General features: G+C 40.2%; 1 pseudogene; it reads right to left on the bottom strand.

Annotated features, from left to right (window-relative positions):
- LOC110314519 overlaps positions 1-6301 on the bottom strand; it is an 8503-nt pseudogene that overhangs the window by 892 nt on the left and 1310 nt on the right.

The following is a 6301-nucleotide window of genomic DNA, read 5'->3' as shown; positions in this document are numbered from 1 at the left end:
TCTCTCTCTCTCTCTCTCTCTCTCTCTCTCGTTTGTTTTTTTCAAGACAGGGTTTCTCTGTGTAGCCCTGGCTGTCCTGGAACTCTGTAGACCAGGCTGACCTCGAACTCAGAAATCTGCCTGCCTCTGCCTCCCAAGTGCTGGGATTAAAGGCGTGTGCCACCACTGCCCGGCTTAATCATCATTCTTAACATCATTTTTCACATTTGTAAACCACAGCACAAAGATGTTACATACCTTGCCCAAAAGCAAATAAGCAGCAAAGCTAGATTTTTGAACCTGTGCCTTTAGATACTTTGTTGCTTTTGAGGGGAGGGACAGGTGAGACAGTCTCATGTAGTCCAGACAGATCTTGAAGTCACTATGTGGTTGAGGATAATCTTGAACTCCTAATCCCCCCCTCCCCGGTTCTACCTCCTAAATGCTAGTACTGCAGACATAGGCCATCACACTCCAACTCTACTGTAACGTTCTTTATTGTCTAGCATTCCCAATTACTTTGTGTTCTAACAAGCTTCCCCATTCACAGGAGCAAGAAAAGAACTTCTTAATTCCTCTTGATGTTCCTCCATCCCAGGCTCCAGTCACATTACTGGGCTACTATATACTATTGACACATAGGAACAAAGGTATTACTTTCTTGCTATCAAGCCATACAGATTAGCACTCAGCAATCTATTACCTATTCCCACAGTTTCTTTATGCTGTCAGACACTGTGTTACATGAGTGTTTGCCACTGATGTGGTAACTTTTTAAAGACTGACTACAATAGCTCTCCTTCTCCCAGGCTTTGCTTCCTACCCTGAGATGGTGCCAGAAAGCATACAGACCCCTTCTACATAGCACCCAAGGATATCCCTATCCACATTGCATTATCCCCAGCCTTAAAGGACAAGAAGTGCCGAAATACTTTGTATATATACAAAGGGCCAATTTACTTTGTATAAATGCAAAATAAATTGAATCACTATAACTAAGAAACACTTGCATTCCCATGTTTATTATGGCACTATCCACAACAGCCAAGATATGGAATCAGTCTGTGTCCATCAGTAAATGAGTTATTCATTGTGTTGCCTATTTTTTTTATGTCAACTTGACACAAGCTAGGGTCATCTAGGGAAAAGGCAGTTCTGAATGACCGGTAGGCAAGCTTCTGAGACATTTTCTTGAATAATGATTATTGTGGGAGGGCCCAGCTTATCGTGGGCTGAGACACCACTGGGATGATAGTCCTAGGTTGCATAAGAAAGTAGGCTGAGCTGGGCAGTGGTGGCACACACCTTTAATCCCAGCACTTGGGAGGCAGAGGCAGGCAGATTTCTGAGTTCGAGGCCAGCCTGGTCTACAGAGTGAGTTCCAGGACAGCCAGGGCTGTACAGAGAAACCCTGTCTCAAAAAAATAAAAAAGAAAAGAAAAAAAAAGGTAAGCTGAGCAAGCCATAAAGAGCAAGCCAGTAAATAGCACTGATCTGCTCAACTCCTCTCTGCATGTTCCTTCCTAGAGTTCTTGCCCTGACTTCAAGAATGGAAAGTGACCTGAGAATTGTAAGATGAAACAAACCTTTTAGGTTTTACATATAAGCGATATCATGTCTTTATGACTTTGGCTCATGTCATGTAATGTTATGATCTCCAGGTTCTACCTCATTGCTCATAAATGATATTTCCTTATTTTCCTGTGCTGGGGATAGAACTTGGGGCTTCTTTTACACTTCTAGACAAGTACTTTAGCCCTCAGCTACATCCTCAACCCTGGAGTTGCCTTTATTTTTATTTCAATTATTTTATTTTTGCAGTGGCGATAGGTAGCAAACTCAGGGCTTTAGGCATTAAACACTGTACCATTGATCTATAACTCTCCACCTTTGATTAGGCATTAAACACTGTACCATTGATCTATAACTCTCCACCTTTGATTTCCTTCTCTCTATGCTTTGATAACATTCATTGTATTTATGCCCTGCATTGACTTTACTGTCTTAGTTTCAGGACAGCCAGGGCTACAGAGAAACAGAGAAACTCCATCTTGAGAAACCAAAACCAAACAAACAAAATAAAAACAAACAAACAAACAAAAACACCACAACTATAAAAAGTAGGGTCAAGGGGCTGGAAAGATGACTCAGTGGTTAAGAGCACTGACTGCTGCTCTAGAGGACCCAGGTTCAGTTCCCAGCACCCACAAGGCAGCATCCACCAGCCTGAAATTCCAGTTCCAGGGGATCTGGCACCCTCACACAGACATACATGCAGCCAAAGCACTGATGCACATAAAATGAAAATAAATAAATCATTAATTTAAAAAAGAAAGAAAGAAAATTGGGCAGTGAGCAGGATGTAAAGTAAATATGTAAAAAAAAAAAGTTAAACTAAATTGAAAGTAAATAAAGAAACTTCTTTTCTTTTTTTTTTTTTTCAGAAACTTATTTTCTGTTCCATAGAATTGGACACCAACTTGGGCTACATGGGAGTATGTCTTAAGGGGGAAAAAAGAGTCTATAGTTGTAAAGAATTGTGCATGATAGGTCAGGGATAGACAAGTTAAGCGATACATAGTTTCACTTAAATAACTTAATTTTTCTTAATTTAACCATTCACAAGATTTTAGTTAGGAAAAATAAGTTCACAGAACTGATTATAAAACATGGTTGACTGTAGCTAATAACATTGTATATCTTTGCTGAAAGAATCCATATTAAATATCCAATTAAAAATAGTATATGAGCCAGGCATGGTGAACATGCCTTTTATCTCAGTGGTAAAGAGAATCTCTGTGAGTTCCAGATCTATATAGTGAGACTTTGTCTCAAAAAACAATAATGTATGAGGTGAGCTACATGTTACATGGTGTCATTTAGCCCCTCTACAATGTATATGTTTTTATACTGAGCATGGAACCTAAGGGCTAATGCATGCAAAGCAGGTGCTCCACCACTGACCTAGATCCTGGGTCTTCTATTTCAGTGGGAGAACTTCAAGTTTTTCATAATCCCAACTACTTCCCAAACGAAGATTTTTGTGATGAGATTTCGGGATATATCCTTTAATCACTCTCTTGGGGATAGAGCTGTATTAGGAAAAAAGATACTTAGAGGATGGTGACTCTCTCTTCTAGTATGAGGCTGGCCCTGAACTCTCTATGTAGCCAAATGTGGTCTTGAACTCCGATTCTCCTACCACCACCTCAAGTGCTGAGGTTACAGGCATATGCCTCCACACCTGGCTCTGTTGAAAGTCTTTAGCTCATTGCTTTGAACATTTCTCTCTACTTAACCTTTTCTCACCTGCAGATAGAATAGAAATGCACACTTCTGTGCTGGAGAGATGGCTTAGCAAGTAAGAGCACTGACTGTTCTTCCAAAGGTCCTGAGTTCAAATCTCAGCAACCAAATGGTGGCTCACAACCGTCCGTAATGTGATTTGATGCTCTCTTCTAGTGTGTCTAAAGACAGCTATAGTGTACTTACATATAATAATAATAAATAAATCTTTGGGCTGGAGTGAGTGGGGCTGGAGCGAGTGGGGGCCAGAGCGAACAGGGGCCAGAGTGAGCAGAGGTCCTGAGTTTAATTCTGTACAGCTACAGTGTACTCATATACACAGAATATATAAATAAATCTTTAAAAAAGAAATACACACTACTATACATCATTCTAGATGTATAGAATAAGAGGCAGGCAGACAGACAGACAGACAGACACAGATACAGAAAGACAGCGAGAGAGAGAGAGAGAGAGAGAGAGAGAGAGAGAGAGAGAGAGAGAGAGAGAGAGAGATTCTGCTCTAAACCCCCTAATCCACCTCAGTCACATTGTTGACATTGTTGTCTTTTTGCTATGAGAGCTATCCTATATAATAGGATGTTTGGTAATATCTCCTATCTTTGCAAGAAAATGCTAGCAGCACTCACATACTCTTCTCGCACACGTGCACACATATGACAATCAAAAGATGCAGGTATTTCTAAATATCTTCGAGGCATGGGCTGGAGGTGAGAAAATATCTCATGGTTGAGAAATAATTGGGACTTTTGGTTGTTGTTTTGCTGTTGGAGTTCTGGGGGCAAACCCAGGACCCCACAGACAAATTATCAATGAGCTGTTTGTCCCAGCTGATCACCATTTTTCTTTAGATTGGTTTTCTATGCTTCCTATCACTCATAAACTGTATAGTAAGATGTGGTTGAGGAGACAGAACAAAAGCAAGAGCCCAAAGGTAAGAATCAAGAAGCACATCTTTCTAGTTTCCAGTTTAGACTTTAAACTGGACAGAACCATTCATTTTAGACTATTTTTGACTCAAATACATTCTAGTTCCTTGTACTAGTGCAAGATCTGGAGATTTTATTGTTCCTCCATTGCTGTATTTTTCTCAGAGATTATAACTGTTAATGTCATCCAGTGGCCTGTTGTAAGTACATGCACACACAATATGATGTAAACCAGTACCTCCATTTATTATCGGGGGCCAGAAGTGGATGCCTCTTGAAACCCCATGAAGGTCTCGAGGTGAGCAGAGATAATAGAAAGGGACCCAATTAGGTATCTTGTAGTTAGTGAATTATCTACCAGTTTGTAGATCTTGCCATCTGACACATTTCAGAGTGGAGATGTAACTATTGGGGTAACCTTCTACTTCATCTCTGTGGTAGGGCTTAGCATGTCTGAGACCTTGAACTCAGTTCCTATCCCCTGAGGTGTGGGGGTAGAAGCTAAGTCTCTCTGCTTCCTAAGAATTACTTCCCAAGGAAAAAGCAAAATGGCAGTGATGGAAGACATTTTTCCAGAAGCAACAGATTTGGAAATGCAGACTATCCACCAGGCCCCCTGGTTGATAATTGAGAAAGATAGATGATGCTTAGATATATTCAGGGATTTAATTTTCCCATGGGGGGAAAAAGACTCATTTATTAATAGTAAAGACTGGATATTTTAAGTTTCATTAAGTATTGATTATATTGTGGTATATTACATTGTTAAATCCAATATGTAAAGCTGCATTGGATAGACAATCCATTGTTTCCAATCGCCCCCACCTTTGTTCACTTCTCACACAGACTTCTCAAGAATTCCCACTCCGTGGGAAACGGGCCTTATTCTCAAGCCACCACCAAATTGGACCAGAGTAGATAGCTGTGTTAATTAGTTTCTTATTCCTAAGAATTCGTATGGGAAAGAATGTGGAGGACAGATAACTGTAGCACTGAGCTATACTCCCATGCCTCAGCTGCTTTTTTTAAAACAAGGACTCACTCAAACAAATAATAGCAGCCAATTAACTGAACTATATCCCAGCCTTGAATTGGATTTTAGTAATGGGAGGTCAGTTTCTCTTTGGAGGTTTCTTTTCTACATAAGGTAAACTCTAGGTACTTATTCATTCCAAGGTGGTGAGTCTTATTTATAAGCTAGAAACTCTAGGCAGTGTTTATAAAAATGTGGTGTGAAAATCTACTCAGTCCAGTAACACAACTGCTTCTTTTGCCTTCTGCCACTGGTCCTGCATAATAAAATAGGTTGGATTATTTAAGTGAAAGGTTATCATCTGCTGAAGATTCTCAAAACAACACTGTGTCTAGTAAGCTCAGTCTTTGGTTTTGTTAAGCCTTAGAGCCATCCTTTAGGCTCCAGGGTTGAGCCTCCCATAAAAGTAGCCCAGATTCTTGCTGTCTCTGGGGTAGTTTCTCTCTGGGGGGAATACCAGTGTACTTTCTTCAAGTCCAACAGATTTCCAAAACATTACATCTATAGAAGAGATGGCATTCTTTGCCGCTTCATTCTAAACAGCCCCTTGCCATCTCAGGCAAATTGATCTACTACTTTCCCCAACAGTACCTTAAATAAAAATATGAAAACAAGAGGGGAGAGGAAAAGAGAGATCTTGTAATTTTTGGCTAAGACAGCCTTTTTATTCTCTGTTTACATAACTAAGGGAACTGGCTACATGATTTTTCTGGATCAAAAGTCTACAGTGAGTCACAATCTTCATTTCTAGACTTCAAAGTCATTAAAACTATCTTAAAATTCCACTCTGTTAGGCATGACGTTAGATTTCATAAAACAAACAAAAACCCAAGGGGTGGGGGGACCAAGAAAGGTGTAATTCTGAAGAACGTGCTTCTTTCAGCATACCTCAGGAATTTCCAGGAGGTAGCACGCCAAGTATTTGGGTCATCGGGATACTGGTCGTCCCTGAATTGCTTAATAACAGATTTCGAGGACTATCTTAACTTGAGTCCATCTGCCCAGACCTTTAACCTAAATATGGTAGTGTGAGCAAAAACTCGTGAAAGAAGCT

The sequence above is a fragment of the Mus pahari genome, chromosome X (genome assembly GCF_900095145.1).
Source record: "Mus pahari chromosome X, PAHARI_EIJ_v1.1, whole genome shotgun sequence".
Lineage (NCBI taxonomy): Eukaryota > Metazoa > Chordata > Mammalia > Rodentia > Muridae > Mus > Mus pahari.
Note: the sequence above shows the minus strand (reverse complement) of the source record. Positions and strands in the feature narration are given on the sequence as shown.